The sequence below is a fragment of the Octodon degus genome, unplaced genomic scaffold (assembly GCF_000260255.1).
Source record: "Octodon degus isolate 3935 unplaced genomic scaffold, OctDeg1.0 scaffold00002, whole genome shotgun sequence".
In the NCBI taxonomy this organism is placed as follows: domain Eukaryota; kingdom Metazoa; phylum Chordata; class Mammalia; order Rodentia; family Octodontidae; genus Octodon; species Octodon degus.
The window spans coordinates 10,277,477-10,290,185 of NW_004524578.1; the positions used below are offsets into that span (position 1 = coordinate 10,277,477).

Genomic DNA, 12,709 nt, shown 5'->3' on the forward strand with positions numbered 1-12,709 from the left:
GGAAAAGGGTGTTCTGCCACATCTGTCCCTATGGCCAGCATGTAGGCATTTATTCATAAACTATCTCTAGTAAAAGGAGCAAGTCAGCTGAAGCTAGCTGATAAAAGAAATGTAGCTTTGATGATTAGAAATACTAGCATCTGGACCATGATATGTACTACACAGAAAGCAAGAGACAAAGCTCATATGTTACCAGAAACAAGGATTGTGCGTACTGTTCCTGTTGCCAGAAATACTTTCACGGGCTTTTATCATAAAGAAATATGGTGAGTCAGATTTGCAGAGTACAGAGTATATTTCTTGTGGTCTCCTGTGCAAATACTGTGGTGAATACACAAGCACCCCTCTGCGTCCTCTAGGAATTGTTCCAACACCCTCTGAGGACACCAGAATCTGAGGATGCTACACACAAAATGGCACAGCAGGTGCATATAACCAGTGCATATCCGCTTACGTGCCACAGGCCTTCTCTAGGAGAATGATGGTACCTACTATAATGCAAAAGCCGTGTAAGAAGTTTTTGTACTGTTTGCTTAGGGACTGTTGCAAGCAAAAGTCTACAACTCACTGGACAGACCTGGTCCATTCAGTTATCAAATACCATCCTTCTAAGTCCTCCTCTGTGCCTGGTTTTCCAGATTTAGCAAGAGATGATGCTAAAGTGCCATCTTTCATGGTTTTACAGTATTGAACTTAATAATAATTGTTGGCCTCTTCACTTTTGTGAACCTTTTGTGTTTTTATTTGACTTTAATGAGTGGATGAGTGGCTGACACTGACAAAGGATCTACAAACTGCGGTCTAGGGTATCAGAATAAGTCCTGAGGGGATTAGACTGACCTTATCAGATACAAAAGCTATATTTCTTATTATATAGGTCTTGCTTTATCTTAGTCTTAACTATCCAGCAGAAAAAGTATAAAAATGAGGTATAAAAGGTAAAGCCAATGAGGCTGGGGAGATGGGTCAGTAGAGTAAGTGCTTGCCTGGCAAGCACAGGGGCCTGAGTTCAATCCCTGGTTCCGCCAAAGAAAATAGAAGCAAAGCCATATTAATATGTTGAACTGTAAAATGCTCACGTCAACAACTTGTGACATTGCCAGTCTTATGGACAACCCACTATTATTATGGACTCTTGGACTATATTGGAATATTCTTTGAATTCACACACCTGAATTCACACATATTTAAATGACAATGGAATACCCTTCTCTGACAAAACTAAACAAAAAAGGGGATACAAATGAACAACCATTTTATATCCGTATATTCAAAATAGTTAGGATAGATATACAGCTACATTCTCATAATTCAATGAATAGAGAGATCTGTTCTAATAGCTTTTGTGGACAGTATATTATGCATGTATCTTGCACAATGAATCACCTTTAAGACAGCAATATACAATGAATTCATTATTGAAACTACCTTAATTGGTTTGAAACTGTCTCACTGCTACTTGTTTCTCAATAAAATTATTTAAAAATATAATAAATAAAGTTCAAAAAACATGAATCTAAAGAAAACTCATCCATACTAATATGACGTTAAAATATGATGAACAAGAAATGTTTAACTCAAAATTACTTGAAATGTTCTGATGCTATAAAAGGTAAATACCTGATGTTATGATAGAAAGAAAAGAAAAAGACCCAAGTCTCAGCGTGGAGGCACCTACCTGTAATCCCAGCACTGGGGAGGCTAAAAACAAGAGGATCACCAAGAGTCTGATCTGTGTAGTAGTGAGACTCTGCACCAAATACTTAAAAATGAAAAGAAAATTAAAAGACATGTCAAGCATCAGAAGTAATAATACCTGAATCATTTGATTTAATTTCTCCACATTATGTTAAAAATCATAACTCTGGGTCCATTGAGATAGCTCAGTAGAATAAGCACTTGCCTGCCAAGCTCAAGGGCCTGAGTTCAATCCCTGGTTCTGCCAAAAAGAAAAAATATCATAACATTACCTTGAACTCCCCACATATATCGTAGTGTAAATTGTTAATAAAATGGAGCAAAAGAGGGAGAAAGTTTAGAAAGTAATAATAGGATTAATTGATAAAAAGCCATCATAAGTGTAAATTCTTTTGCACCTACAGAAAAATTTCAAAATATATAAAGCACAAATGGGTAGAACAAAAAGCAGAAACAGAAAAATCCACAATTGTATTGGCACACTTAGACATATTTTTCTTAAAAGCTGTTAGAATTGTAGATGAAAAATCATTGAATATAAAAAAATTAAAAGGTACTATTTCCAACTTGACCCAACATTTACAGAGCACTCCACACAACCATTTCAGTTTAAAAATTATAATTACACAAGCACTATTTAACAGGACAGACAGACTACATTATCAGTCATGTAGAAAAAGCCTCTAAGTGAATTGGAATTAAACAATGTACTCTAGGACTGTGATAAAATTAAACTGGAAATTAATATCAGGAAGATGTTTGCATAAATGTTAAATACTAGAAATGAACAACACACTTTTAAGCAAAATATGGTTATAAAGGAAACTAATAAATGCTCAAAAATATACACCGGGTGAAAATAAAGAAAATATGCCCAAGTTTGTCAGTTATAACTAAGGCACTGCTTAAAGAAAAAAAACAGGTAGGAAGACATCATGCCATTTCTACACAATTTATTGCAGAAAATTCAGAAGGAGAGCTGCTTCCCAACTCATTGTATAAGACCAAAGTAACTCTGAAAGTCACACTAAGCAAACACACAGGAAAGCTACAAATCCATTAACATAAAATTGATATACTGAATTATGTTTGTTTGAGTTCACATGGGATTATTAGAACATAACAGAAAATGTTGCTCAAATATTTTTTTCATCAGGTTAAGGGCATATAGAAATTATCAAAAATTTCACACACCAACTTCTTAATCAAAGCCATTCAGTAAGAATTTGAACTTTGGAAAAATTACCTAAACTGAACTGGTGAACTATTGAAGTTTACCTGCTAGGGCACTATTTCTATTTTCTTCTATCCAGAAAGATTTTTTTCCTCTTCAGCAATTCGATTTTCCAACCTCTGCTGACTCAGAACTATACCTCTTTCCACCATGAGATGTACAGTAGATGCCCATACTTTCTATATATAATCAGACAAATATATCTTAACTGAAATTACTTTACTTTTCCTGACATATATGATGAGATCTTTTTAAAAATGTAGACAATGAGCAGAACAAAAATTTCACATTCACAGAATACATTACTCTCAAGCTAAAAGCTTTATTTCATTTATCAATTTCTTTTAGAAATGTTGACCCAAAGGTGAAGTTAATTGTCACAAAATTCAAAGAAAATAATCCACTAAAATCTATAAGAAAACCTTTCCTCACAGAGGAGAAATTTACCTTCTCCTGAGTCCTCTGAGATATGCCTTTAGAAAACACTGTTTTATAACCATTTTTACTTCTTAGCAGAAACCAGTATCAGGGCAGAAGCGTGAATTCTCAGTCATTTCATAATTTAATTATTGTTAGCTCTTGGTTCTTTCTGGAAATAATAATAATAACAATTACTCATTCAAAATATTCTTCATTAAACACTTAAGTTCGCACTATTTTTGATGGTATTTGGTGAAGGTGACATTGAATACTACAGATGAAGTAGTCAAGAAAGGTTCAGCAGTGTTATGGTTTGTGTCTAGTTGTTTCCCCAAAGCCTTGTGTAAGTTATGGGGCAGATGCAACTGGAGGAGCAACAGATGGCTTGAGTGGCGGGGCCAGAAGACCAGGGCAGGGTCCGAGGGGGCTGGGCCGGAGAGGCATGAACTCATAAACTGCCTAGCCTGTGCTTTCTCAGAGATGGGGAGAGGGTCATCCTGGACACAGCAGCAACCCAGTCTCTCCTACAGTGTCTTGAAACCTCCAGTAACTGTGAGTTAAATAAACCTTTCCTTCCCTCATTTTGAGTGTTGGGTATTTGTCCCAGCAATGAGAAAAGAGTAACTAGGACAAAATTTGGTACCACATAAGTGTGGTTGCTATTGTGGCTAAACCTGACAATGCAGATTACCAGCTTTTGAGAATGATGATGCGAAAAGATAGGAAATGTTTGGAGCTGTCTCCTACAAGAGAAGCACCGCAACAGCTTCAGCTGTTCCGTAGGGGAGATTCTGCTCAGAGCTCAGACCAGAAGACTGATAGCCAATTTGTGAAGACCAGGTTGGGGAGGTTTCTTCTGGGAAGAAGGGCTGCATGGTTGTTGGATTCCAGATCATTTATGTTTTGGCTTGACAGAAAGTTTATGTGAATTTTGCCCATGTCCAGAGACTTTGCCTGAAACTGAGATTAAACAAGGAGGACTGTTTAATCTTTCAAAGGAAATCTCAAAGCAGTCAAATATTGAGGCAGCGGCATAGTTACTGTTGGAGGCTCTTAGTCAGATTTATGTTGAGAGTGAAGAGCAAAGAGCCCGGCAGAGTGATTTAAAATATTGTGAGTTTGGCCAGAAAGGAAGCTTCAATAAAGCTGTGGAGTGCAAAGATAGAGCTGAGATCTCCATTGCCCAGGAGGAACAGGAGAGTAAAAAAGATGTCCTGAGGGCATCACAGGAGGTGGCAGGTTCTCACCCTTTGCATTCTCAGAATCTCAAGGGTGAGAGACTTTGCTTTCAGGAGAAAGCCGCAGAGCCCCTTGTTCCAGAATGGAGGTGATGGCCACACCAGGTTCCAGAATGGAGATGGCGGCCACACAAGATTACAGAATGGCACCCGCACACAGAATTTGTTTCTCGGAATCAGGGTCAGATTCTCAGTGATCCAGGCACTCGGTCGCTACAGACAAGAGAAAGGAAAGCCTGGCTGCTGCTCCAGCTGGCAGCAGACCTTGGCATCATCCACGTGGCACTGGTTTTAGGTGCATGCTGAATGCAGGAGTTCTGAGGTTAAGAAGGCCTCCACCTTGATTTCAGAAGAAGGCCTGGGAGGCCAAGCTGTGTGCCCCTGAGAGGGCTGTGTGTGAAGCTGTGAATGAGAAGCCTTTTCAGTGGAAAGCCCAGAAACTGGAAAAGCCAGGAACGTGGATCATTTAAGGGGAACTGCAAAGAGGGAGCAAAGTCGGCCTAAAAGAGAAGCCACAGGAACTACCACCACCAGAAGTGCCACAAGAGTGGAGCCACATGGAGCTCACAATTTGCCACAGATTTCTTTGGATGTTCCACATGGAACTATAGGACATAATGTTTGCCCTGATGGATTTTGGACTTATTTTGGCCCCAATTATTTGTGTCCTTCTGTGTATACCTTTTGGAATGGCAATGTCTATCCTATGATTTTGAATGTTGGATGTATTTAACTTTCCATTTGTACAGGGGCTCACAGTTGAGAGTTTGCCTTGGATCTTAGAGGAGACTTGGAACTTGGACTTTTCAGCAATGCGGAAACTGTTGGGATTTTGGCAACTCTTAGAGATTGAAGAAAATGTCTTTTGGACAAAGGCATGTGCATGAGACTTTGGGGATCCAGGGGTGGAATGTTATGGTTTGTGTCTAGTTGTCCCCCCAAAGCCTCATATAAATTATGGGGCAGATGCGGCTGGAGGAGCAACAGATGGTTTGAGGGGCGGGGCCAGAGAACCAGGGCAGGGCCCTAGGGATGGAGCCAAAGAGGCATGAACCATTAAACTGGCTGGCCTGTACTTTCTTAGAGATGTGGAGAGGGTCATCCTGGACATGGCAGCACCCCAGTCTCTCCTCCATTGTCCTGAAACCTCCGGTAACTGTGAGCTAAATAAACCTTTCCTTCCCCCATTTTGAGTGTCAGGTATTTGTCCCAGCAATGAGAGAAGAGTAACTAAGACAAGTAGCCAGACGTGGTAGTGCATGCTTACAGCACTCAGGAAGCTGAGGCAGGAAGATCACTGTCAGTTGGAGACCAGCCTGGGGCTACCAACTGAGCTCATGGTCAGCCTAAACTACATAGTGAGACCTTATCTCAAAAAGACTTAATTAATTAATTAATTAATAGAAGAAAAAGAAAGAAAAGATTCAGAGGAAAAAAATAGTTGGTGATAAAACCTTATAGAATTTTAATATTATTCTCCAAACAAAAATCTAGTTTGAAGTCACGATAATCAAATGTTTTGGGCCAGCCAAATAGCTTAGTGGATTAAAGTGCCTGCTTAGGCAGATGCAGGGGCTAGGGGTTCAATTCCCCAGCTTGCTGTGCCAACCCCTCCCCTGGGGACCGCTGAGATGGCAACTGAGACTAGGTATGGTGGCGTTCACCTGTAATCCCTACACTTGGGAGGCTGTAAACAGGAGGATCGCTATAATTCTGATCTACACAGTGAGACCCTGTACAGCCTGTACATCTTGTCCTAAAATAAAAATTAAAAATCCAATATTTTTAGTGAATTCAAGTTTTACTGGACTCCAGGCAACTGACCCACAACACTCAAAATGCTGAGAAAGATAAAACCAGAATTGTAGTTTGTTAAATTCCAGAAAAATTCAGCACTATTCCCTGTGTCAGACAAATTTACGCAGGAAGAGTTTAACCAGAGGAATATTTCATCACCTCCTATTCTTATGTGGCATCTCAAGGAGCCTGAAAACACTTCAAGTGAAGTGGCTAATTGGAGAGGTAACATTATCTTAAATATTTTTGGACTGGATATCAGAAAATTCATAGAAATTCTTCGATTCTCTCTTTTTCTATTTCATTTTAAATATAAGTGAAGAAATTATAATGTGTTCTCTTGAAGCCAAAGAAGAAGCTAGGATCATATGGATTGCTATGTCATTTCAAATGAGTATTTCTAAATCTTCTTGTTCTCTAATGATTAAGACATTATCTGTAATACTTTTTTCCCTAGTCTGTGTCTAAATGATCTACATCTGTAATAGGTCCTCAGTGACAGGATACAGCCAGGTAAAGTGATTGAAGACTCAATATTTGGGCCATCATAGAATGTCCCACAAGTTACTTTTAGGCACCTGAGGTGCCTAATCCAGGGATGGAAGTGCCCACCTGTCCTTGTAGCTGTTCAGGGACTGAGACAGGAGATTGTGTGAGCTGTGCAGTCTGAGAGCAGGCTGAAAAATATAGCAGTACCCAGTCCTTCAAAATCAATCAGTCTATATCAATAAATCCCTAAGGAAAAATTCTCCTGATTTTTTATAATAAGTAAGTGTGGTAATGTTGACCATGTACTCAATGAAATTATGTATGATTAATTCAATTATTTGGGCAAATGTCATCAAATCAATATTAGATTTTAAATATAGGCACGTAGCTTCTGTTAAGTGTGATTTTCAAAGAAGTACTTGTATTTATTTTGTACCTTGACAATATTTGCAGAATTTTTCAAAGATTCTTAAAACCATGTGATATTTGCTTAACTGCTTTCAAACTAAAACTTTAAGATAGTTTCACCTTGAATTCTATGAAAAAGTACTCATGTCTGCCCAGTGTATGACTGATCATTTGTATGCCTTAGTTGCTTGAATAATAATCTTGAAGATAAATTCCTCTTATCAGAAGACAGTTAGAGGTGGGTGTCAGTGGATTATTATCTCTATTGTGTAGAGAAAATCTCAAGTTTGAAAATGTGCTTTCTTAAAAATATTAACCTTGAAATTTCTTCTATTTTTTCCAAACTGCATCTGATATTATCATGAATATTTTTCTTACATCTAAGGACTTTTCAGAGTTGAATTTTCTCTGTCATGTGGGAGTTATTGTATTGAGATTTACAAATTTAGCTGGGGTCTTTGTGTAGAATTTGCTAGAAATGTACAAATTTCTTTAAAGTATTTTGTCTTTAGAGCTTATGAAATGAACATTCCCTGTAGTTAACACACATGAACATCATATCAGTAACTGTTCTAGGCATTTTCCATACAATTGACCTGTGAATTGCACAAGTTTGAAGTATGTGAGTTCATTTACATATGGATTTTCTGAAGAGATATGGTGATTTTTTAAAATATCAGATAAACCACATAACATTAAATTCATAATGATTTCATAAAAGGTTTATAGCTATATTTTGTTATGTAATATCCTAAAGGTGCATTTTGTCATTATTAGCATAACATATACTCCGATTTGTTAGGAAACATATCAAATTTACATCCATCGTTACTGAACATGAAAACACCATAGTTTAAAGATACATAAACAAAGGTACAGTTGAATACTAATTGCATAAAATCAACTGCAGAACCCATTGCACAGTAATAATTTCATAAGTACCTGACATTTCTATCATGAGGAGTCAAAGTTTGCCTGGATTTTCACTACACAGTGAGTGGGCACCTCTAACCTCTGAGTTGTTTAGATTGTCAACCATATCTCATTTCATTCTGACAACACATCAGCGGGATAAGTCATGTTATTTCCTTTCTACAGGACAGAAGATATAAAGATTCAGCAGCTTGCTTAGAGTCCCTGTCTTAGTTTCTTTTCTCATTGCTGAGACAAAATACCCTCAGCCAAAGTTAGAGGAGAAAAAACTTATTGAACTGACAGTCTGTTGAGGTTTCAGTCCCTAAGCTCACAGTTTGCTGAGGTTTCTGTCCCTAATCAGTTGGCTCCAAGGCAGGGCAGCACATGGCAGAAGGGCAACAGTTCATTGCAGCAGAAGGCAGATAAAATATATATATATATATATATATATATATATATATATATATATACTATTATTAAAGTCATGTCAGTCAAATCAATGGACCAATCCAAAAATCATCTACCCTTAATCCCAGCATTGCACCGTGAATCAACCACATACTTGAGATTCAACCACCTCTGAAAAAAAATCTCTATGACCACAAGAGGCTCTGCAGGGGAACATCTAGATACAAATCATAATAATCCCATTGATAAAAAAAGAAGGCAAAGCAGAAATATAACTTGGAGAATCTGAGCCAAAATACCCCACTCTCACCAGGAGAATATAACATCTTCTGATACAAAACATGCTGTCAAAGCCACAATCCCCAAAACTGGAAAGCCAACTCACATTGCTAGCCATGGGAAGTGTCAGTGGTTCTGATTCTCTATACTTAAAAAATTGTGCACTTTCATCAGAATGCAGCAGAAATTAATTTCCAATGAAGAAAATGCTTTTCACACAATGTTCACTGATAGAATGTATTTATCTTACAGTATTTGACAGGCAGAACTGCAGGTATGAAGCTATATAACATATGAAAAACTACATACTGCTTGGCACAGACCTGGCAAGCCAGATCAAGACATGAAGAAGTTATGGGTTCAATATAAAAATTGGTCCAAAGATAAGTGCTAAGGTTCTCTTAAAGCTGTAAACGGCTCTGGTATAAAGCATGTAGAGAGAAATACATCTCCATTTAAGGTGAGATTCAGTAAGAACAGCTACCACAGGACACAAATACATATTAGCAGATAAAGCAATAAACCAAGCCTATTTCTTAACACAAAGTTCTTGGAGTAAACATTACTACTGAGTTCATGGGGGAAATTATCCACTTCATAAGGGCATCCTATCAACCATCTCTTATTAAATAACTTGAGTACAGAAGAGATACAAAGAGTTCTGATTTCCCTTTCCCCCAGATCCATAAATATAAAAGTTATCTAAAGCTCAAATTATTTTGCAAAATGACAACAATGTGAGGATGAATTATTGAAGGAAAAGAATAACTGCTCCTTTACCCACATGCTAAAGTTCTGTGCACATGGATGAATGAACAGTCATCAGTGGCCACACATACTTCCACCACAATCTTCTTCACTAGAACTTCAGCCCTTCCTCCAAGGGCCATTCTGTCCCTCCAATGCGAATACACGATGTTTGCCCTCTCACCTGGCCAGGTACCTGGACAGCTTCTACAGAAGAAAAAAGTCAGATGCAAAAGCAAGTCTTACTGTGCACCCACTCCCTAAACATCTAACACACTTCCTCTTTCTCCCTCTACTGCTTCTCCTACCACCTCTTAGCACAGCTGAACTTTAAGAGGCCCCAGAGAAGGAAGAAATAAGTCTTTAAATAATTTATTTGGAGAAACAGCCAGTGAAGAGGAACAAATCATGTTTCGCTAAAAGAACTGGGACCTTTGACACTTCCCTTTTCGCTCCACTACCTGGAGCTCTAGCTGGATTGCATTAGTGAAATTTTCCTTTGATGGCATTTTAATATTCTGCCTTGATGACTTTTTAGCAACATTTACTTTCAGAGGTCTCGAATGTTCCCTCGGAGGAAATGAAACATGTCAGAGCCCATTACAAAAATCAAAATTTAAATACCTCGACCACGTTCAGGCCTGCACACAATCCCATCAGTGCTTAAGCTGCAACTCACAACTATTCATTCTCCTGCTCAATCAGTAATGAGTACATTTGATGAAGCATTCCAGGGTCAGGGAACACACGTTAGTGATCTAATTTAACCCATTGATTGCCCGGCCACAAAGGACTGGGGCAAGAGTTGATTAAATAGGAACACACAAACAAGTTTCTGCCACACCAAAGGAAACTTTCTTTTTTCCATGTTTAGTTCTTTTATTTTTATGCAACTGTCATTCCCACACATGATGGGAAGAAGACGGCAATATGAAAGTTGCAGATTAGGTTCAGAGTCCTTTAGGAATTACTATATGCTTTCTTGTCCTATAAATCATCCTGCTCAGGTTTCACCCAACAATGTCCATAGTTTTACATTTTGAAGGACAATGATTGGAGAGTCACTATTATTGTTTTTGCTTGAGCAGCACCTTACTTTTTCATACTTTCCTGACTTCCTCAAGAAGTCTCAACACATTTCTAGCAAACAACGACCATGACATTGGTGATATATAACAATGTGCATTTTATTTGGCATCATGGGGTAGGGCGCAGCACCATTAGGACCTTGACCCTGCATGCAAATGCCACGTAATTCATACATATTGCTGTTTGACATCAGTTCTATAAATGTCATAGACTACAATTCCATTGATAAATGATTGTCACTTGGAAAATAATCTTTCTTCCCCCACCCCAACACCTTCTTTTTGTCCTATCATCCTCATCCCAAAGCCACATTGAGTGACAGTGCTGAAGTAGGCAAATACACAATCTGGTCACATAATGAGGCTGTGAACTTCAAGGCAGCTTGCTGCTGTTTCTACTGGCTTAAAGACAATAGGATGGTAGGGATATTATAGCTCTTCTTTGGTTTTGCAGTGTCTTCCATAGTGATTTCACATGATGAAATGAGCAATCCTTCCAGGCTTCTCCCTTCTCTGGAAAATTAAGAACTCGTCCTTAAGAGATAATTGAGAGTACCTGAGAGGTCTGACAGAAAATCCTGGCGTGATCGTCACTGGAGAGAAACACTGCTAAATCTTTGAGACTGTGTTCTTATATTTCCCAAGAAATCCATACAGTGCTTTGGTCAGTGGGCTGGTACAGGGTTGTAGGATGCTAAGAACATAGTGGCTTTGACTTCTCCTTAGTGTTACTGCCAGTGCTACTTGATACCTCTCTCTAGTACTTTTCCCCTTTGGCTTAGAGTTCTCAACGATGTGTAAGATGTGCAACTATTTTTACTTTACCCTGAAATAAGTTTCATTTAAGAAAACGGATCTATTGAAATTACTAACTGAAAGTAATGTTCATTTTTTCTCCTTGTCATACTGTTCATAGGTTGCCAGAGATATATGGTGAAACTATCATGGAACTGTAGAAAGCATAAAAAAAAAAAAAAAATCGAGTATGTCCAGCAGAACGCTAAAAAAATTAAAGAATAACTTGGAAGGAGGCACAAAGGTGAATTTCCTATTCATTACCCAGCGGCAAAATCGCTGAAAAACTGCTTTCAATTAACCATTAGCCCTTGAGACCAGTGTAGCAACACGCCGTAAAGACCAGGGTTCTCAGCCGCGTGGCTTTCCGCCCTTCCAGTTGTAACTGAAGGAAAACCCATTTGAGCGCCTTAAATAGAAAGTGCTGGATGAAGAAAGGAAGCCACAAGGTGTTCTTAATGCTCCCACTGTGCATAGTAGTGCAAAACTTAAGCGATGTAAATTTCTCGTAGAAGGTTAGACGCTGAAGAAATAGTTAACCTCTTTTAACCACGTCTACCACTGCAAAGACTGCGGCGGATACAGCCATGATGTTTTCGCCACAGGGCCGCTGTTCATTTGCAACCAGCGTGAAGATAGGCAACACTGCCACAGGGCACCTGTTCTAACTCACGCTCTTCCTTCTCCTTAGCTTCTGGCTTTGCGCACGCATGCGCATACATCAAAGTCCCGGAAGCAACCTGTATCCCAGAGAACTCAGCTCTCTGCTGCTTATCTGCCATTTAGGCTCGACTCAAAGAAGGGCTTATTAATACTATTACTATTATTATTATTATTATTATTATTATTTATTCTACATGTTTGGGGAAAACTTGCATTTTATAAATCATTTGGCAAAAATCAGTTTTAAAAATTTCATGTAGAATATTTAAGCTGTATTAAATCTGTCCCAGACAATGACCTTTATTATTCACCTTGATGCCAACCTTAATGTCTCTCTCTATAAGTGTTACTTTTCCTTTATCTTTTTTTTTTCCGGTACCAGGGAATGAACTCAGGACCTTGCGCTTGCCAGGCAGGTGTTTATTCTACTGAGCTATCTCCCTGGCCACTACTTTGCATTATAAGCTTATCTGTACCAACACTAACACCCTGTCTCCTTTCTTGTTCCCTTATCCTTTTCTCCTTGTAGC

At 38.5% G+C, this 12,709-nt stretch overlaps 1 pseudogene; it reads right to left on the reverse strand.

Annotated features, from left to right (window-relative positions):
* LOC101574685 overlaps positions 1 to 12,298 on the reverse strand; it is a 15,054-nt pseudogene extending 2,756 nt beyond the window's left edge.
* Positions 12,299 to 12,709: the final 411 nt, after the last annotated feature.